The sequence below is a fragment of the Rhinichthys klamathensis genome, unplaced genomic scaffold, assembly GCF_029890125.1.
Source record: "Rhinichthys klamathensis goyatoka isolate OS25496 unplaced genomic scaffold, OSU_Roscu_1.1 h1tg000197l_1, whole genome shotgun sequence".
Classification (NCBI taxonomy): domain Eukaryota; kingdom Metazoa; phylum Chordata; class Actinopteri; order Cypriniformes; family Leuciscidae; genus Rhinichthys; species Rhinichthys klamathensis.
The window spans coordinates 2,788,918-2,812,400 of NW_026606723.1; the positions used below are offsets into that span (position 1 = coordinate 2,788,918).

At 37.1% G+C, this 23,483-nt stretch overlaps 1 protein-coding gene across 3 annotated transcripts in view; it reads right to left on the reverse strand.

Moving 5' to 3' along the window:
- Positions 1–21,149, reverse strand: part of arhgap32b (Rho GTPase activating protein 32b) — a 137,238-nt gene extending 116,089 nt beyond the window's left edge. For 2 of the 3 annotated variants that reach the window (XM_056263066.1, XM_056263065.1), the window contains exon 1: positions 20,656–21,149. The gene's annotated coding sequence lies outside the window, so the exon portion shown is untranslated. The remainder of the gene's footprint in view (positions 1–20,655) is intronic. The other variant, XM_056263067.1, reaches the window with a different exon arrangement.
- Positions 21,150–23,483: the final 2,334 nt, after the last annotated feature.

Here is a 23,483-nt window from a genome sequence, read left to right on the forward strand (position 1 = left end):
TCCCTCGCTCGAAAGCATAGACTAAGTTAGAAAGCTTGCCAGTACTCCCACGCCTAGTTACGGTTGCTAAGACACGATTGGCCAGTGGCGGTTTTCGGGCGTGGCTTAGCGAAGGGTCAATTGTACTGTACCAACGCCGATGCCAAAAATTACATTCACAGGCCAGTGAGAACATACTGAAGAAGAAAGAAAAAAAAAAGAAAAAAAAGGTAGTATGCAGGCTCCTTTTGTATTTCAGACAAATTAGAGTTAACGGGAAAAATGAGCAGTCAGAACTGAGACTGAAGATTCTCCACAGATGAGTCATCCCTCAAATAGTTCTTTCCCACAGCTGGAGCATCAAGCCGTATGCTAGATGTGCTTTGGAAGGTTGCACTGAATATGACAATCAGAGAGGCAATTTATATCAAGAGTGATTTCAGGAGATCAAGGCACAAGATTGTTTGAATAAATTAAAGATCCTTTCAATAGCAACAGGTCTAGGGATGCAGCAGAAAATAGAGTCTTGTGAAAACAGTCTCTATGCCTTTCAGAAAATATCAATATTCTACAAGTGCCACTGAAATCAAAATTAGGGCTGTTACTAACAATTATTTTGGTAATAGAGTAATTGGTCGATTATTTTGATGATTAATCGAGTAGGGTTAGTACGGACATAGAGTACAGATATTTTTTGTGGTATATATAATAGAATAATCCATTAAAAATAGAATAATCCATTCTAATTATTCTTTTACACGAAAGTTTGACTCGGGTAGATTAACAAAAAGAACCTAGGTTCAATTTTGGCGAGAGTTACCCTTTAAAGGTTGTATCAGCGATTTCAGGCCCAAACATAAATGATCACATTCATCTAATCTTTCCTAACGATCCGCTAGCTGCCCGCCCCATAAGAAGGCCGTCAAAAAAACGCGTCTCTGTAGGCAGCCTAGGCTCTGAGATCTGCACAAAAAAACAATTGGTTTCACCAACCACTCAAAACCAAAATAAATAGTGTTCCAACCAATCACCGACAGGGGGTGGGGTGTTGAGAGGTTTTGCGCTCGTGCACGGCAGCATGCGAAGTCGGAGCTGAAGAAGCCGCCAGCGTCTATCAACGAACCCATTTATTTTGGTTTTGAGTGGTTGGTGAAACCAATTGTTTTTGTGTGCAGATCTCAGAGCCTAGGCTGCCTACAGAGATGCATTTTTTAAATTTGTTATATTTATATAGCGCTTTTCTGGGTACTCAAATCGCTTTACATTGAAGGGGGAATCTCCTCAACCACCACCAATGTGCAGCATACACCTGAATGATGCGACGGCAGCCATATTGCGCCAGAACGCACACCAGCTTACTGGTGGAGAGACGACAGTGATGGAGCCAATCAGTGTATGGGGATGATTAGGAGGCCATGATGGACAGAGGCTAAGGGGCAAATTTGGCCAGGATGCCGTGGTTACACCCCTACTCTTTTTCGAAGAACATCCTGGGATTTTTAATGACCACAGAGAGTCAGGACCTCGGTTTAACGTCTCATCTGAAGGACGGCCTGCTTATGGGGCGGGCAGCTAGCGGATCGTTAGGAAAGATTAGATGTTTGGGCCTTTTTTGGGCCTGAAATCGCTGATACAACCTTTAAGGTCTGAAGTGGTGTTGGGCGATATGCTCTATTTTCATATCGTCCTATCGTCAGCCTGTGAGATCGGCGATACACGATATTATCGTGAGGGGGGCGGGCTTATTTGATCATTAACTTGCTTATTTACTCATTAATTTGCTTGCTTAAGTACTTCGTTTTATATATGAGAATAATTTTCTATTTTGCTAGCAAAGGTGGAGTGTTTATTAATAGGCTAAATCAGGTTATTTATTTCCCAGTATAGTGAGGTAAAAAAATATCTCAGAGTATTCAATTTATTATGTCTGTTGTGATGTTAAATAAAGCATTAAAAACTGAAGAGTATTTCAACATGTCACCGGGAAATTTACGGACGCATATAATCCTCATGTCGTTACAGATGCTGCAGTTTGACTGTCGCCTAGCCTACTTCTGAGATGAAAACATGTTTTTATAATTTCTTGCTTCAAGAAATTGTTTGCGATATATGTTCTCCTACCAGTGCTCTCTGTCTTGATGCATTTAAATTCAAAGAACGCAGGTTAATGTTTTTTATAATTCCGGGAGAAATCAGGGCAATGGCCAAAAATCTAGCTGTGTCGATCGATTTATTAACTCCGATAAAGGAAAACGGGTTAATGCGTTTACATGACCACATGCATTGTCAGTTTATTCAGCATAATCAGGTTAAGAACGTGCATGTAAACGCGCTCATTCCCTGAAAGTAAAAACAGAAACAGACTGAGCTTTTGGGCATATGTTTCTGCTTAACGCCGCATTCTCTCAGAGACGATGATGGATATAACGGTATAGCAAGTAACTATCTTAATTTACTGGGTTCATATTTCTCTTGTGGACCTACATTAATGACAGTGAAAAAATTAGAATAATATTTCTGCTTTTGATTTTCACAGATGACTGATTTGTGCCGTGTTTGTGAACTAAAGACTGTTATTAGACCTATATAATTTTTGTGATATTATTATTAACATTTTGTAATTGTATTGTTTTTAGTGTTAGGCTATTAGTGTCATTAAATGTTTTGTAAATGTGCTATGGAAACAAAATGCTGACGAACAACGATGCCGTTTTCATTTTTTCATCTATGCAACTGTATAAGAATGATGCGTCTGTTATAACACTCTTGACGATTTGTCACCTTGCAATTCAATATTGATGTGGGATGTAGTTTTGTAGTCGGTTTTAAAAACATTTTCTTTGAGGAGTTCTCAATCCTCATACGCGCGTGTGTCATTGCGACACGCAAGTGTGGATGTGGTGATGTTAGGGCTGGGCAAAAAAATCGATTTTTCGATTAATCGTTTTTTTTAATTGAGGTCGAATCAAAATCGATTCTCAACGGCCACGAATAGATTTTTTCCATATTCAGGGCTCGCAGTGCTGCGTCTTCTCACTCTGCAAAAGGCAAGCGGGCCAGCATTGCATCTTAACTAACGTTTATCATTTTCACGTCTTTTTAAGTTTTACCAGTTTAAACATTCAAGCAATTTTAAACTACCCAGTGCTCGCGCGCTCTCGCACTCTCAGAGATGTTTTTCACTGCGTGCACATACAGTAAAGCCTAAATCCGCCTCACAAACAGCTCGCCAGTAACAAAAGTTCTTTTTCATGGATTATATCGCTTTAACAGTTAAAAATACGCAAAATTATGTCAAAACTCTGGTCTTGGTGAGTAACCTCGTAAAGACAGTCGGTTATGTCTTAAATAAGCATAAAACGCGTGTGACAGACAGTATAATGAAACTGTCAGTGTTGTGTACTCGAGACTCGGACTCGAGACCATATTTTTAATGGTCTCGGTCTTGTCATGGACTCGTGTGCATTTTGACTCAGAATTTACTCGTACTCGAACATATTAGGACTCGGACTTATTCCCGAGTCCCATTCAAAATATGTCATGATTATTACTGTATGTTAATATTTCTTTAAGTTGATGTTTGATTGAAACGTCCAATGGTTGCTGACTTTCTTGTGCGCAACTGCGCATGACTTGAGACTATAACGTTCGCAGCGCGCAAAAACAGCAGGACCCAGTTTAGATGTGATGTGGAGACTCTAGCTCAACTATGTGTTGAAAATGTCTGCCTTATCCATAATTCAGTTTGCATATACGTAAGAGCCACACAGAATTCGTGTGCAGAAATGTTATGTGTAAGAGCACTTGCTGATTGTAATAATTGTAAGTCATAATTGTAATAAAACTACCTTTACACCACCTACTATGTGGCCTTTTTACCATTACAGTGTAAACGATTCCATGGAATATTTGATTTACTGTTTGAGTATGGTACCAATTTTATTGTTACCACCAAATATTTTACATATTCTTGAAGATATCTTTATGGTTTCAGACCCAACCTTAGGTTATCCAACCTCTCTGGTCTCGGACTCGACTATCTTTGGTCTCTGTCTCGACTTGGACTCGAGTGAGCTGGTCTCGACTACAACACTGGAAACAGTAATGGATCCGTGCACTAGTTCTTAAAGTGAACACAGCCATATGTGTCTGTCATTAATTTTGTTGTCAAAACAACGTAATATAGCATTAATTGTAAGGAATCAGAATTAATAGCCTATGTATTTAATTCAGTCAGGGCTAAAAGACTATCCAGTGTTATTTAACATTGGATTACTTTATTCAGTTTCTGTAGTAGTATTTCTGACGTACCCAAAAAAATTTCTTTTTATGTCTCGTGTCTTTATTCTATTGTATTTATTTGTGCAACTTTTTTCAATTTAATTCAAAGATTGAAATCAAGCTTCCATGTGTTGCATAAACTCTTAACAAAAAAAATTACCCATTGTAAAAACAAACATTTAGGTGAGATCAATGTAATAAAAAATTGTCTAAAAAAAATTATAACTGATATTTATTTATCTATCTATCTTAAACATAAAATAACCTGATCCTGTTTGATCAAGGCGTGCGACTGTTCTGACTTGTCCAATTTTCAGCATCAATTTTGCATCTTGCATCAAAATTCTGTCTATTCATTGTATGCATTTAGTGTACAGTTAGTATAGTGTACCTAAAATAAAAAGAGTTTTATATACAGGTTTGTGGCTCTTAATTTCTTTGTATTAATTAACCACTTGTAATGTCCACTGATCTTTTTTATAAATATAGGATTTGTATTACATCTATATTCATTATAGTCGAATCGAGAATCGAATCAGGAATCGAAATCGAAAATCGAATCGTGAATCGAAAACGAAAATCAAAATCGAATTGAGAGCTTGCGAATCGAATTTGAACATCTGAATCGATACCCAGCCCTAGGTGATGTCGTTATGAATTTAGGGAAGGCAAATTAATTGTACTTCCTAATATTAATTTAATAACAGTATAACCTTATAATAATAATTATTATTATTATTATTATTAACTACATTAATGGGAAAACAAGCCAATTATCGTATTGATATCGTCAAAGGCAGCAGCCATAAGCAATTTCTCAGATTATCGTCGATACACGATACTATCGGCACAACCCTAGTCTGAAGGTAAAATTTAAAAAATATATTCACTGAACATTTAATTGTGTTCAACCAATCCATCAAGTAGAAGTGAAAAATCTGTGTTTGCCAAACAAGCCTTGCAACAAAAAAAAGCGTATATGCATGCGCCTGAGAGAAACGGTTGGTATAGTGGATTAAAATGTATATGCGCGGGAGAGTGAGAAGTCGATCCTGAAGGAGTCGGACGACAACAGAACATCATTTCCAGACAGATTTTCCATCATTTAAGTTATGGTGAGTACTGAACTCTGTATTTATTAAGTCTTGTGTACGTTAACTTGAGTGCAGGTCTCAATTTCAACATAAAACCAAAAAAACATGGGTATTACATTACCACGCCCAATAAGCATTCGCTAAACGAATTAGAACGATTCTCAGAATGGTTTTACTTTAGGACACAGTATATTTAAATTTGACATACATAACATTGTATTAATACAGAATTATAAACTGAAATTTTCAAAACAATTTTTATTTATTGAATAAATGTTGTTATTTCAGGCCAAATACAATAAAAACATCAAAAAATAAATAAAAGTGGTGTTTGGGTTAATGCTAATGTTACTTCAAAACTTAGTATTATTTGATATTACATTGACAGTATTATTTGATATTACATTGACATTATTAATTAAAGTCGACATGAAATCAAATTTGACAAATCTTTTTATATGTAATTTTGTAGTGTTTATTATAATGATTTATCTGTGCACTTCATTATTTTTTTTAAATTCATGTACCCTTATAATCTTTAATCAAATACATTACCCTTCCCTCCCTCCTCGAAACGAACTCTCTTCTCTTTCGGTCACGTGCCATGGCGAAAGGGTGCGGCCAGAGCCGATGAGGGTGCGGCTATCGGTGCACCGCCTCTCAGAGAACCTGCTCGTATAAATATGGGCTGATTCCTGCCTGAAAATTTAGCTGCTCGTCCTCGTTCTCGTTGCCGGGCTCATCAATAAAAAATCCTTCATGGGAGGGTAACGGTGGGGAGTCCGGTGGAGAGAAATCCTCCACAACTGAATGTAAACTGGCATTCAAATCTGCCTCCATTTTGTTTACGACGCCCAACCTCCAACGATCCAATCAATTCCCGAAGGACGAAATCAAGCCCCGCCCTTTTAGTAAGTATTGTGAATATAAATTGCCTAGGCCTACATACAAACGTAGGCTATGTTCTTTCTTTTAAATAAAAACCTGTGGCGTCATCTATGATTGTTTACACGTCACACTATGGCCTGTACGTTCTCTTCGTTTCATTTACTGTCAATGGTTTGCGCTTGGTAATGATGGCTGCGGCTGCTTGTGAAATATGTCTGTATGAGCCTATATTTAGGCACTCATTCTAAATTCTTAAGGAGTAGGCTAGGCTATATTACATGGAGTTGTGCTAAAGGCTAGCAAGGACAGCTCTTAAGGTGGTTAAGAACTAGCTGCTGGTTGGAGCCTTTTGGCAGAGAAAGAAAGCAATAGGGCTGTCACTGTACGTTCGAAAATCGATTGCACAATTGATCGGACCAACCAACAAGTTTCGAAAACGAAAATAGAGAATCGATTTTAACGGCCTTCTCTCGTAGCGCGTCCAGCTCGTCACGATACGCCCACACCGACCACGTGTCACACAGCAACTGCAGGTTAATGCAATTAACTGTTATTTTGTGAATTCTAAAGTCATTTTAATTTATTTAATTCCACTTTCATTGAAATCTAGTGGCTTCTTTTTTTCTTGATTCTGCCAAAAAAGTCAAATTAATGCAGCTGGAATTACTGCAATAAACATTTTTGACAAAGATTTAAAATTTGTTTGTGGTCTATATAACCTGCATCAGAATGAGGTTTGCAATGGTGCGCCCGAAGTCACGGGTTGCACGATATGCACATTTGTTTAAATTCATACCTACACAAATCACCATGACCAAAAATGTACTTTTTTTACATGGATTATTTTTTTTTGCCAAAATGTTTTTAAAGGATGGCCTCAGTGGATGAATTTTATGGGTGTCACTTTGTTGTAAAAAGGGCAGCAATAAATCGTAGACTCATTCAATTGCTCAAATGAACTTGTGAAATATTTCATTTCATAACCTTATCGTCCATCTTTGCTAACCATATTGTCATATTCTGTAGGTCAGTGGATAAATACATAATTAACTGATGACGTGTAACCAGATCTAGAGGCAAGTTTTGATTTTAAGCAGTTGTCCCTCATATACCTTTTATTTTAATAAACTTGCAACAGTATATCAGTGCATGTACATCAGAGGAACGAGGACCAAATTTGTTTGATGTAATCCACTAATGTATCCACCTTATTATCAATGCAGAAGTAAGCTATTTTACGTGAATATGCAAGACTTCCAATTCATTTGGTGCCCAGAGTGTTACTGCCAGGATCCACCACTAGATATCCTCATGAATTTAAAATTCAATGGGTCTCATTCATGAAACATTCGTAAATATACGAGTAAATATGCGAGTGATTTGCGCGTAAAGAGACCTTCCCGAAAACTCTTCTCCTGATTCACAAATACTTCGTAAACGTCAGATGTGATAGTGAAATGTGTGTGTGTGTTAATGAATTCCAATCAGTCGTAAATGGGATGCGCGTGCACGTTCATTCTCAATTACCATAAATCCCGCCCATTAAATCCGACTGACAACTATATGGGCATCATATTATGACATGAATGCGAATGAAAAAAAAAATCTCAGATGCAGAAATTGAAGTTTCATTATCAGAAGTTCATTCAAAACGCCACATTTTATTTTCAAGCGTACATAGTGGCGTATCGGGTCCTAAAAAAAAGGAAGCTTGGCAGCATATTACAGATGCAGCTAATGGAGTTTCATCTGTTAATCGAACATTCCTAGAAGTGAGAAGAAAATGTAGAAGAAGCTTGAGAGCAAAAAACGAATTAGTTCACTTCGGAAAAATAGTATTCAAACTGGAGAAGGACCACCATCGCAGATGCTATTACTCTGGGTCTCATAATAAGAAAAAACGTACGTAATTACTATATATAATATTTTTTTCAAAATGCTGTGCAAATATGTACCCGATTAAGGTGAATTAAAATGCAGCCTTATTAATGAGGAAAACGTTCGGGTGTTAAGCGCACTATTTACGCGTGGCTGGGAGCAGGTGTAGATTTCTTGTGTACCAACTAACATTTGGAAAATACGAACATTTTAATGAATCCGAAAATTTACGCCAGAACCACTTTACACACGATTTACGCAAAAATTCGTTCTGCCCGTGTTTCATGAATGAGACCCATTAAGAGGTTTAAGGTTAAAAATAGTGCTGCATGTGATTTAAAGACGTAAATTAATCAAATTTGGCAGTGTTATGTAAAATAACTTCTGTTCTGTCACTTGTCGTCAGCTATTTGATGCAAGGAGCCTTTGGCTGCGTTTACACTTGGCATTAACATGGGATCACCGTGATCCGATCAAGCAGATCGGATCATTAGCCAATCAGGACATGGTGCGTTTATATTTGTTCACATTAAACAGCCTCTGTATCTGGATAACCGATCGGATTTCTGTTTCCCGCATAATATTTAAATCAGGTCTGTGGCACGACACCAGATTAATAGTAAAGATGATACAAATTAAACAACATCCCAAATGCTTTCACTCACTCACTTTACTTTCATATGCAATCTCCATTAATTAGATCAAATTATATTTTTTGAAAGAAGGAATACTTCCAGAGTTGATCTTACACAAATAACTGGGTTGATCATGTTAAACAAGTCACATCATCGATCATCTGGGTTTAAGGTTGCGTGCAATGACTATATTGACAGAAATGGGAGATTGATAAACATGCTGAAACAATAAAAACATTCAACATTTAAAACATAAACAAATTCCTATTCTGATTATTCCTCTGGCATAGTTCAGCTCTTCATTAAGATCTCATGACTGACTGTGAGTGTCGATCGCCTTGTTCAGATAATGTTGCACAATTAAAATGAAAAATGACACATAAATAAACTGTTTTAAAGATTGACGTTTATTGTTCAGATAAGTTTAATTTTGTGTCTAAACTGCGTCTGGCCATTACTTTCTGACAGTCACGCGGGGAGACTGGGCGGGGATTTAAATTACGTTCACCTGTGAATGCAGACACGATGGCTGGATTGCGTTTACATTACACTGAGATCCGATCACAATGCGTCCTCGACTACCTCCGAACCGGGACACGCTGATCGGATAACATTCCGATCAGATGTGCGTTTACACTTGCCTTTTCAATGTGTATGTGGACAACATCCAGATACAGGTCGCATGTTAATGCCAAGTGTAAACGCAGCCTTTGTCATTTATTTATCTTGCAGGTTTTCAGCATGAGAAGTCCATGCAGTGCCGCTTCTGAAAGTTTCCATCACCTCACCAAAACATCCTTTTCAAGCACTACAGAACTTGCCATTGGTCAGTTAGGCTAATGCACCTTCCTTTCCCTGTTTACACCCAGAATGTGTTTGTATTTTCAAAACAATTGGGGCTTTAAAAACACATCTGTGGAGGGTCTTTTGCAGTCTTTCAAATATTTGTAAATGTTTTAGATGTTTAATGTTTAAACTGTTAAGCTGCAGTTTCATGAACTCAAAGTACCTAAATACTAAAATGTAAGTGAAATTTCTCTAAACACTGGGTGAGTACACTCCCCAGATACTTACATTTTATGGTATTTTTTGATGTTTTTGCAGATAATTGATGTTTTTCAAACAATTGTGATTTTGTTAATGTAAGGTGCAATTCATCAGCTTTGTGTATCTTATCAGAATCCTGAATTTAAATGCATGATTTAAGGTCTACTGTGCAGAACATTTCAATGTATTTACCATTTTACGGTATTTTCACAATACTGTTGTAGATTTAATAAAATGTATTAAACAAACTATTATATTATTAAATAAACTGTGGCAGCATGGCTTGAGTGTTTAATATATGTAATAAAAAAAATATTTTCTTTTGGGGCAACAGGGAATAAACAATACAGTAAAGTTGCTTTACTAATATAAATTTACAATATACATTTTTAGTTTAGGTAAAACAAAACAAAAGTGCTACTACAATTTAAAATATATATATATATATATATATATATATATTTCAATTGGTTCAACGTATTATTTCTCATTGAGCCAATGTTAACAAACTATTGCAACAATTGATAAAATTAAATTTACAGAATTTCACTTGGGCCAATTCTAAAATTTAGATGTGACCAGTCACTACATTTTTTACAGTGTAAATAATAAAAGCACATATATACACTAAACATGCAGGGCATATACTTATTTAATTGAATCACAGCCTTTGTAAATTAACAATAGTACTATGCTATTGTATGGTTTTTATATGGATTTATGTGCAGCCTTAGAAAACGGTCTAATAATGTGGTTCATGGATTCTTGTCCATGGGATGAATCACTTCCGGTATTTTGCCGGTTACTCGACACGGGTAAATTCAAATTGAAATCGTGAATTTTTTAAAATAAGAGTACTTGAATTTAATCAAGGAATAATGAAAGCCCTAATCAAAATATATGATTAGGAAAACAAGTAAACCAAAACAAAGCACAATTCCAGTACAAAACTAAATGCATTGGGGGAGAAAGCAACTACACATTTTCCAGTTAACAGGACCTTTTTGTTTTTGGTTCTTAAGGCATAAAAAAAAAAAAAGTTTGGTTCCGGTTTGTTGGCAGTTGAGGTCATGGGTCGGTAGGGATTTTTTTTTTTTTTTTTTTTTTTTTTTTTTTTTTTTTTTTTTTTTAGTGGCAGCAGCAATGGATAGGTAGGAAATTATTCAGGGCTCGACCTTAAGCCTTTTCATGTGCTTGCCCTCCGAACAAGTAAATCTGTCATTCACTTGTCAGAGTAAAAAAGTTGCTTGTCCGGATTTTTTAAATTTTTTAAATTTATTTATTCTGAAGCAATGTTCTCATCAGTGTTCAATCAGCTTTGATATTTAAATTGGCATATTGTAATATCTGCACCTTTGAAGGGCATCCCCTCCCCCAATCTTATTAAATGCCCTATAGTGTCGTCTTATTCTAAATAATTGAATTTATTGATCAAATTTAGGAATTTAAAATGAAAGATGAAGCATACTGTTACCCTAAGTAGGGCTGATCAAATTAAATAATTTACACTGAAAAATTACAATTGCATAAAATAATGTTATGAAATTGATTTAAATGTACAAATAAGAAACATCGGAAAGAAGTATACTAGGCTACTTATAAACATAACACTAAACTGCCAATAGGTGGCGGCAGGCGGCCGTATTAATGAGTGAGTCATTGATTCATTAATTCAAACGATTCGTTTAAACGGTTGATTCATTCAAGAATGAGACGGATGTTTATGAATGGGTCATTGAATCTTTGACTCAACCGATTCGGTCAAAATGCTGAATCATTCAGTAATGAAAACAGGTTGAGTGTTCCTGTGAGATGCGCCGTGGTTCTGCTGTGATTTTTGTTTGGAACTATTTTCGCTGCAGAAACAGAACAAAAACAGCCAATATTTCATCTAAAATGTAAGTGACTTAATTGTAACTGTTTATTGAACTGTTGTAGGAAATCAATGTCACATTTTCAATTGTGATATGGTATTCAGGAAAAATAATTGAGGCTGCTTAACACATATGTTAAAATATAGAAACTCCACATTTAGATTTGTTTATAGGCAGTATGTTGTTAACTGAGTGTGTGTATGTGTGCTGCGCTCATGTGTGTAGATTTCTCCTCGAGAGGCTGCGCGAGCGTCAACAGCGCACCTCACCGTCAGCAGGCTAATGCATTTATTATCCACAATCGATCGCAACTTACAATAAATGTAATAAAATCATTCTCTCGGTTTAGTGATTCCCTAGTTATTTGTTTGTTTGTTATTGATGTTCTAATCAGGCTACTTGTCCGTTCGGGCAAGTAAAATTCTCTTTTACTTGTCCTTCAAAAATCCATTTGTCGCGGACAAGCGGACAAGTTAGACGGGCTCTGGAGATACGAAGCGCGGCAGGTTAGAGTGTTTTGGATTGCATAAAGTAATAAAAGAAACGAACAAATACATGGCGAAAGAAGTGGTAGACAGCAGAAGAGGGTATTGGGATTTGGGATGATTTTTAATGAAACTTGGGAGGCGGATGGAGGTTACTCTGTAACTCATCATGTGGTGTGTGCGTGCCTATGAATGCATGCATTTGTATGTGTGCGTATATGAATAAAAGTGTCCTTAATGACAAAAAAAAACAAAAAAAACTTGTAGCCTATATGTATTATAGTTCAGTTTGACGAACGATGTGTGAACGACCATGTAGCTGCCTCGTTTGTTTTGCTGGAGGACAACAGATGGCATCTTGCATCGCGTGCTGTACAAAAACGTAAATTATAGTTCGCCTCAAAGTTTTTTATTTGTGTATTTATTTAATTTTTATTATTTCTTCCCCAAGCTCATAAAATAAATTTGGGTCGCACATAAATTGACAGGGTCGGTCGGAAACCGGAACCAAACAAATTTTTTTTTTAAGCCTAATTCCTTTTTTACAGTGTATACGCTCAAAGAAAACGGTAAATGGTGCAAACATTCCCAAGGTATCAGAGTTTTGTGCAAGAGAGCTCCTCAGCACACCATGTTGCCAATTGAATACCGAATGAGAACTCCTTTTGTCAAGGCTTCCTCGTTATCCCCATTGTAGGAATTCCCTGGCTGTTCTCCAACAACCTCTCTCAATGTGGGAATTGTTTATACGCAAAGAATCCAATAAGAAATTCCAAAGCATCTCTACAGTGGAGACGCTTTTTATTCTCAGCGCACACACGCTCACTCAGCTTGAGTGTGGAGATCAGGGGAGGAACCAATGTATGAGATTCTAGTAATTAATGGACATGTGACCTGAAATGACAAAGCCCTCATTCCCGCACAATGCATCCTTAGCCCTCAGAGCTGGGGGTTAGAGTTCAGCCTTGGCTTTGTGTGTGGCAGTGCTGATTGTCAACAGACAATGAATCCTTTGATTGAAATGCAAACTTTTCAGTCGCCGAAAGGATGAGTATGGTTTCGTTTGCCAAATGTACAAGGTTATGTAAGCAGTAGGACCATTTTGTAACTTTTAGGAAATACAGAACTCTGCTTTGTTTTTCCAGGTTATTGCAGAATATTTATGGGGATATTGTGAAATCCAAGAATCTCAGAAAACACACACTACTGTTCATTTTTCTTTGAAAGTAGTATCTTATGCTCAACAAGGCTGCATTTCCTTGATCAAAAATACAGTAAAAACTGTAATGTTGTAAAAGGATTACAAAAAGGATTTCTATTTTACTAGGCTATATTTTAACATTTATTTTAAAACAATTTCTAATGGCAAAGTATTTTCAGCAGCCATTACTCATCTTCAGTGTCTTCAATATGCTAATATAACGAAGGATTCTTTGATGAATGGGGTTTAAAATAAAAGTCCCATAGTATTGATCATCTTTTAATTAATTACACCATTTAACAATATTCACTATAGGACTGTCAGGCTATAGCAATTAAATAAAATCAGTGTCAACAAAATACATGTTACCATTTATCAAAATTCATTTACACAACAATTACAATTGCCTAAATGTTATGAAATTAATTGTCTAAATATAAAATTGTGAGTAGTAATATGAAATGTTGGGAAAAATTAAATGATACATGAAACTAAAATCGCCAGTAGGTGGCGGCAAGCCGTAATGAGTGAATCATAGAATCGTTCGTTTAAAGGTGGGGTAAGCGTTATTTGAAAAACGCTGTTTGGAAGTTAGTCGGACCGACACACGAACAACAACAAACGTGTGGCCAATCAGCATTATGGGGCATATGACGGTGGAGGAGAAAGAACGAGCAAGAGACTGCAGAAATAGAGATGAGACAACACAAAAGAGAAAAGCTCCGAAGAAATCACTGGAAAATGAAGGTTTATGACGGGGAAGAGCTTTAGGACACCCATTAATATTAGAAAAGCTTTGAGCGCTGGAGAGACCCGAGCGGGAAGGCCCGAAAACAGACACGGAGCGGAGGTTTGCTTTGGTTTGAGTAACACTGGGTTTGAGTGTCATTTGTCAGGAGCTGCTGTGCTGTTGGCAACTAACGAATTATTGTTTGTAATTACTTTTGTGTACTGTACGTTCATTTTTTTGTGCTTTGTCATTCGTTCATCATCTGCGCTTTATTTTTCGTGAAGCATTGTTTTTAGTGGTGCACGATATATCGGGCGCCGATATTATATCGGCCGATATGGTCAATTTTTTACACATCGGTATCGTTCCGATGTCAAAATAGGCCCGATGTGAACAGGCCGATAATCATTCCTGTGTATTTGACGTGCGAGTAGATGTGAGTGTGGGGGCGGGGATGTTTGTATTTGCACGAGCGCATACATTACTAGCGCAAGTCCTGTCAGTTTAAACATCAAGCATAAGACTGGAACTTGCGCGCTGTTTTCTGTCAGCCTTAGGCATATTTTTGTCCCGCCAAAGCCTTATTTGACCGGTGAGTGATGTAGATGACTGACTGATGCGCTTGTTTAACTGAGAGAACGAGCAGAGAGAGTGAAAGACCCGTTCGCGCGCGCACTCTCACAGTCTTCAAACTGTCTTGCTCTCTCTCCCTCCCTCGCGCATATTAATTAATTGAGTTGACTGGATATCTTTGAGAATAGTCAGAATACACGATGGTAAAAGGTTTGGAAGACCGAAGTTTTTTTTTTTCTGAACTACCACTGGTTGTGAATTGTGCTAAAATAAAGGCAACGAATTTTTAGCACAATTCACAACTCTGAAAAGCTTTCCACACATTCAGATGACAAACCACACTTTCATTAAATAAATAAATAAATCTATCTAGTGATGAAATGTTTTCCGTGTTGAGACAAATCTTGTGCAATGTCCTAAACTGCCAGGATAATCACACAACGTGTGCCGTGGTCCGTTAATGACACGACCGATTCGCGAACTAATGACTCCTTTGAACCGATTCACTTTAATGAATGGTTAAAAAAACTGATCTGTCCAACACTGAACTCAAGAGACCTAAATCGGAAACACTTTACAATAAGGTTCCATTTATTAAAGTCTAGTTAACTACATTAGTTAACATTCTATTAATATTAGTTTCTATGCGGATTTACTCCATGACAAAACCACCCCAGTCATTCTAGAATGATTCATTCTTTCCAAATAGAGCTATTCAAGTCATCTGGTGAAATTGTTCCTATATCGCAATATATATCAATATCGACATCGGTAAATATCGGTATCGGCCATAACAGCAATATTAATATCGGTATTGGCCACAATTTTCACATCGGTGCATCACTAATTGTTTTGTTGCGCTTCTGCGCCTAGTGTTGCTAGGAGACAACTTTTCTGCTTTGTTTGGAACTATTTTCATTGACGAAATAAAGCAAAAAGTCGAAATTTACAATGTTGTGTCTAAAAATGGTCAATTCATATAATCAACTTATTGCATTAAACTGTTGTATAAAATTAATACTTTTTGCAATCGTGCTGATAACAGAGAAAATTGCAGAAAATAGCTTGTGAGATATTGCTGATAGGCCCAATTTAAACAAAAACTAAAATATAATATATATTTTTTTTACATTTAAAAGCGTCTTGCAAAAAGGGCACTTGTCTAGTATTTACTGACTTAAACTTTTGAATGATAGTGTATTTTCCTAAATTAATAGACCTAATAATAATAATAATGTATATTATATCATATTAAAGACAGAACAAAGCCCATTAGTCCTGAGAAACAAGATTCACTTCTGCAGGTTTGTGATGTGGTAAAACATGATGAGTAGCACAGTCGTCACATCAGTCAGCCGGTGCTTGCTCTTACACAAACGTTTTGAGCTGAGTATTCACAACAGTTAATGAAACCACACTGCAAAGTGCTTAGAACGTTTCTCTCTCCATCATGACATGGACAAAGTGTTTTAAAAGCTAAACACAAACAGGTAAACAGCAACACTAGTTTAACTTGCTGACACAACATATTGTTAGGGAGGAAGCTGGGAGATAATGATAAGGTTGTTGAGTACAGTACATGCTTTCCTGTAGCTATTTGCACAGCACTTTGCTTAACGTCTTTACCTCATGTTTTCTGAACAATGTTGGACTGATTTGTCTGTTTAGTTAAGCTGCAATGCGTCAGCCTAATTCAAACATCTTTCAGCTCTGAGGTTCTCTAAAACCCTCTCCAAATAAGCAGCCCAATTACAGCATCATGTCCCCAGCCAAGATTACTCCATCTTCAGATAGACTATGCTTCTGCAAGTCCCTGTCGGAAAATGTAACATCTGACCGTGACCGAGCAGAGAGACCTTTACAATTCAAGCAGAACTAATTGGTTAGTTGTTACACAGCGAACAATATTTTTTAAGTACAAAAAGGTGGAAGAAGTCATCTGTTCTTCTTGTCTGGAACACTACTTGAACATAAGTCTAAACTACACAATTCAAATTCCTTATCCAAATTTCCATGACTATGTCAGACTAACCTGAATGGAATTTAAGTAGGCTAACTTTGCATTAGCCTTGCTCTCTAAGACAACATGCTCATTCAACTGAAAATATCAATGAATGCATTTCAAATAGAAACTAACATTCATTTCAGAGATCATATTAGTCAAGGCACCGAGTGGAAGGTTTGTGTAATATCTACCTCCCAACAATGGCTTTCTGAACAGCACTGCCTTATGTCATTCTGTTTTGCATTAGTTTGCATAGACATACAATGCAAACTCTGTTCTCACTTCTCAACCAGAGATTCAATGCCATTAACCCATACTGACATTATCTGCCACTAATGTATGTGAAGAGAGAGAAAAACAGAGAATAAGAAAGAGACACCAATGCACTTTCATATTTCAATGCAGAGATTTAAATTCTTTCCTCATTTCACAGAGCAGCGTGATAATGACCTAAAGGCATTCACCAAGTACACATGAAAAAACGCAAACCACTCCACCACACAAGGAAAACAGATGGCTGCTGGAGTGAATCAAACACTGATATTACAACACACTTCATATCATTCTGATGTGGCAAAGTATACGGAGAGTAGTGCTGCACAACATTGGAAAAAACTGACATTGAAATATTTCTTTTTTCTGCATTGTATTGCAATATGAAAAAGAAATTCACCAAATGACTTGAATAGCTTGAAACACTTGAAATTACATCAACGTGATAGAAACTACAGTAAATGACAGAAAATATCTTTAGAAAAAAAAGATATGTGAAGTGTAATTTAATTGTTTAGTTGGTCTCGCGTCCCGTTGAATAACACGGGGAGGCGGGGTTTATGACCTATACTAGGACCGGTCACTGGGGGGCGATCGAGACGTTTTGGCTTCACTTTTGAGGGCTTGTGTGGCACGCTTCGAACTAACATGGCGGGTTAGATCAACTAACATGATCATGATAAAGGTTTTTAAACGACAAAACACATTCCCTTACATGTATTTGAAAATCAGAATATCATGTAGTTGATGACATGGCTAACAAGTTTGTGAAAATTTTGAATAAAAAAAATTAAATGAAATAAAAGCGATACATCTGTCATACAGTGGTATTGTGGTATTGTCAGCTAGAATATTCTAAACTACCGTGTGAAAGGGTTAATAAAACAGACAGCGGCCGGTGTATTAGGCTGCTGTCACTTTAATACTGAATGCACGGATCCAATATAATACGCATCCGTTTTTCTTCCTCAATTTGTTATGTTCACGTACGCCATAAGGGCCGTTACATAGTCAACGCGAGCAACGCGAGCAAGCAACGCGAGCGACGCGAGCAAGCAACGCGAGCTACGCGCTCCTTTTCATAGTACACAAGCGTCACCGGCGATGCGTGAAATGCAATACACCGATCGCGCAGCAGGGGGTAGTAGAGTCTAGAGTCGGGTCACGTAATATTCAGATCAAAATGGCAACTGAAGAGGAGTGCATATTGCTGATTTTACATCGGCGGCAACAAAGGATGTATACGAACAAGCTCGCATAACTTTTCCTCTTCGCCCGCCATTGTATTCAAATCTTCTTCTTCTGTAAACATAATAATATACCTTTTTATGTACATTACTTGCAATGTCGCCCCCACCGACAACGCATAGTATTGCGTGTATCGGCGCGTCGCGTATCAAAAACTAGGATGACACATTTGGCTACGCATCGACGCATAATGGCGGCCGAAGCGTAGCGATGTGTAGCCTTGCGCACGCGTATGCGTACCGATGCATTGACTATGTAAGGGCCCTAAGCCATTGCGTTTATGAGGATACTCGCTGAGAAGGGCATTTTGACAATTTTGTGTGTATGTGTCCGTTAAAGCAAAACTAGACGTGAAAGAGAACGGGATTCGGTGTTCACGAACTATCACATGCACAGAAAACATGCTCATGACAGGCCCTACAGCATTTAAAATATGCTGGAAAGCAAGTATGAATGGATGAATGTTAATAAAATGGGATCATCTTCTTCAAACAAAAGTTTAAATAACATCTGCCAATATTAGAAAAAAGACATGTTCTAAAATCCAAACTTCCATTTGTGTGTATCATTTTGTAATCACCTTACAAATGTGCATTCAATTTGTATCATGTAGGGAGTGTCTTCCCTGGTTATGTAGGTCATATATCAACATCTTATCCCGCACTGCCTGTCTGAGTTGAAGAACAGATGAACTAATGAAATCAGACAATACACAATAACAATTCAGTCCAAGGCAATGTGCAACATATTTTACAAGTACATAGGCTGTTCTCAGTTTTGATGCTTATCTTGCTCCTTACATACAATTATATCATCATTATGGAATTAAGCATTTTATGTTATTTGCTTGTTATCAGAGTTGTAATGCAAATACAATCATTTCAAAGAGTTATGCACCATTGTTCTCCAAATAATCACTGTTAGAGTAGCATGGAATTTGTATGCTAACCGATGCAGGAAATTAGAAAGATGAGAGGAAATATGAGAGGCATTCTACCACTGTGCCAATCAATAGCAGCTCATCGCTTCAGCAGCGATTCACATTTTGATGACAATACACGTGCGATTCAACAGGGGCAAGAATGTAAAGCACGCCACCAGACAGAACACGAAGGTAGAAAAGGTTTATAACCAGGCTGCTCAAGGTTGCTCTTTCCATGCTGGCAATAAGAGTGTAAGATTGGATGTGGTTAGCCTCAGTAAGACTGCTCAAAAACAAAATGAATGAAAGCTGTAGGCCTATCACAATACAGGCTAAAGCCTAAGCTATACATATAGCTGTAATTCTATCACCAAAATCAATATTTTGAGCACAGCGCTGCTTTATTATGCACACAGACGCCTCCAGCTGATTCTCAGGCTTAATGTCAAGTCTGGAAATCATTCAGAGACTTTAATATAATTTAGGATGCACATCGTTATTTTTCTAAAGCAATGTGGCCAAGAGCAGACATTTTTTTAGCAGGTGTAGAACAACCAGACAACTGAATTCAGTTTAAAATATTGATTCATGACTGCAAACCCCTTTCAGAGCAAAAGGGAAAGCCAGACCTAAATGCAAAGCTGCTACATGAATTCTCATTTGTCTAGAGTAGACCAAGGATTTTCAAACTAAAGGGCCACAAGGAAGTGTAGGGGTCTGTGGAAATGTTTCGAGAACACAGCACAGTGATATAATGAGTAGAAACAAAACGTAACTAAATGTTTTCCAAATAATATTTTAGACATATTTGTAACATTCATTTTTCACAGTATAAATTGTGTCTCTTTTATTTCAAGAATCTAAAAGATGGCTTTTACATTTTAGGATGGGATTATATTTGGGGGTCCTTGGCATCTAAATGATTGAAACCCTCTGGTCTAGACCAAAGAGTAGACATAAAACCTCAACTTTTATGTTGTCATTCGTGTCAATCTGCACCCTTAGGGCAAAAAATAAAAAAATACAAATAAACCAACGTCTATGGCCAGATCTCATTATGAAACACGAAACGTAGGCTACCGTCTTTATAAATGGCAATTCATTTGACTCTGTTGATTCTTTTCAACTCCGTTTCTTCGTAGATCTCATCTTAATGGGCTATTTAACGATATTAACTAGCAACAGCTTACGAAGTTTATGCACCCTTATAAGAAGGCTACAGGATAAACAGTACACCTCCCAGGGAATGTACTGTGTAAATCAATATAACATTCTGATCGATTCAAACTTCAAAGAAACACCAGTTACATTGATACTTAATCGTGTAAATTGCATAAAATACAATCCTGCAAACATAAGCTATAAAATGCACAGTTAAATAGCAGAGTTTATTATAGGAAAGCACGCGAATGCACACACACGCGCGCGCGCGCACACACACACACACACACTCAAGCCGCTCCACTTTCCCAGCTCGCGCAAGCGTTTCACTACCAAGTTATGAATAAATATAACGGTAATCCGCTATGTTTAGGTACTTACCGGTTGTATAATTGTGTAAATGCTCGAGAAAATGAATATTGGGGTATCAATGTGGCTCAGTACCGCTCTATCCAGGGATCCTCCACGAAGACCGCAGAAAGCCAGCCGAGAAACCCGGTGTCAGAGAGTCGCATCGTGAGATTTAAACGAAAAACAAAAAGACCGCAAAGTCCACACGCAACTGGATTGTGCTGCAGAAAATATAACTTCAGAGAGATGAAATTATATAGGTTCCTTAAAAATCTTCTTGTGGGGAAGGGGTTTGTCGAGCTAGCTTTGCAGCTAGCTTCAACCAACCAGCTGTTCGAGCGGCGTTCCTGACTGAACTTTAAAAAAATATGACTGAATATGTGACTAGACCTGTCACGTATCTGCCGTCCATTTTAATGTTAGCGAATATATGAAGAGAGGTGTGTGCTGTCCTGTCGGTTGAGCCACGCGTACCGCCACTTGCCACAGAGACTTCAGTTCAACATTCAAAAGCGTGACCGCGCAGTGGTGTTCCACGCGCGTCACCGTGACCACATAAGTGCGTTTGGCGCAGAAGTCCAGCTGATTTTATCAGGGCACACGCACTGAATCGTTCATTCTTTCCCTTTTTATGAGTATTTCTTGTTAGGGCTCGATGTATGACTTTTTATAATCATGAAATTGTCGTGCGGTGCTCATTCTCTTAAAATATTGACACAGAAGAGCTGTCAGTCTTTGACTGTTACTGTGCACATTAATTATGCAAGACTTCACATAGCCTAGCCTACATTGGTCCCATAGTGCAATATTTGCAAGTATAAATCATGATTCTAATAGCCTACAGAAATACACGTGCAGTAAAATATTATAGGCCATTGCGTAGGTAGGGCCTAAATGTATAAAATTGGGCAAATCTAACACACAAATCACTGATTATTGAGTAACTGATTCTTGGACCTACAGACAACAAACCTGAAAGAAATATTATAAACAAAAAAGTGTCAAATATGTATTATAAATAAATGACAAATCTAGCATTTACATCAATGAATCAATAAATGGATGAATGAATTGAGATTACAGCAGCATTAGAACCGATCTTCAGCTCTATTGAACTGTAGGCCTACCGGCAGTCAGAAAATCGTACGAAATAGCCTTATTTGCACATCAGACTGACATGTATTAAATGTTGCCGTTCTAATTATCATATGTTGCTAAAATGACCTAATCATTCTCCTTTTGTGTATATTGTCACAGGCTGTAAGACGTTGTTGAACCAGTATTAATTTTAGAGGAAAATAGTTGCAGGACTTTTATTTTGCCTGATTTTAGTAGGAACACAGTAAACTTTATATAAGACAAATATTTTTAAAATAAACATTGTCCTTCTGTTAGGACATAACAGCAAGGTTTCTCGAAAAAATGCATAATTTTACAGTATTTCTGTTTTTATTACGTTTAATAGGCCTACTTTATAAATGACTGAGTTATGGTCTGATTGAGAACCTGTTTAAGGGGTACTGACTGATAATGTCATAATACTGATCAAATGAAGAGGATTGTTTTATTGTATTTGTGTAATCCCCTCTAATCAATTTCCTTTTTGAAAACACATTCAATAGAACAATCTTGTCTGTCCTGATGTAAAATAGTTTAATATTACTATTATTTTTGGCACATGTTTTTTACACCAAAAGATAACAGGTACAGTAGGTAGTATGAAGAAAATTTAAAATGTTACAATAGCCCCAGTCTCCTATACATAAGCAATGCTCACACGAGTATGCTGTCATTTTCTTGTCTCTTTTATTATCTCAAAATACAAAACATTTTTTGAAGCAGGGAAAAAAATACAATGGGTCTAGCATCTGAAAATGTCATTGAGCTGTACCAGCACTGTGTAAAGTGAACCGAAGTGATGATGGTGAGGTCAGTATCTACCACTGTTAGTCTTTTTTAACTAGTTATTATTGTAATTGTTTTGTTTATATATTTATATACTTGGCAGCCCCACTTGTATCTATTATCTGAACTATATATATATTTTTTAAACTATAACCTTAGTCTTGATGAGTAAAGCAACATCCAAGTATCATATCAGTGCTTCTTGTGTCTGAGGTCTGTAGATGTTAGTTAATTTAGAGCTACTGGAGAACTATAAACAGTTGCAGTCAAAATATTGATTGGAATCTGAAACTCATAACATAGGGGCAACCATTAAAGAACGGTGCAATTCATAAGAGCACTGTAAGATACAAGAGAGGTAAGCAGAGTTAACCCTATGGGTGCCGCTTTAAATTTCATTTATCTGAAACATATGAAAGCACATCAAAACAATACAGCAAAGCTATTGAACAGCAGTGACAATCATACAAATGGGAATAAATGATACAGAACAAAGCAGATTCCCACATTCCTTAATGTGATGTTCAACATTTTAGGTAATAACATTCATCCTGCTATTCAGAATAAAAAAAGACACTTTTGAAAACGTAGTTCAGCCAAAAATGAAGATGGTATCCTTTACTCACCCTCAATTGTCAATGCTCAAATGTCATGGAGAACAACATGAAGGTGAGTAAACGATGGCAGAATTGTATTTTTGGGGTCAGCTGTTCCTTTAATGACATAAATCATATATCACATATCAGATTACAATGTCATGTTTAATTCCTTTAGTTTCTGTGCAGGCAAATGCTGACAGTACAGCATATGGATAGAAACCTACATCAATGGAAAATAGTGGCACATTAATGCCACTTGATTGAGTCCGAATGAGGTCATATTGTGATGTGCAAATCTGCAAATGATTCTACAAATGAAATTAAAAGAGACAGTGATGGTGCAAACATATTACA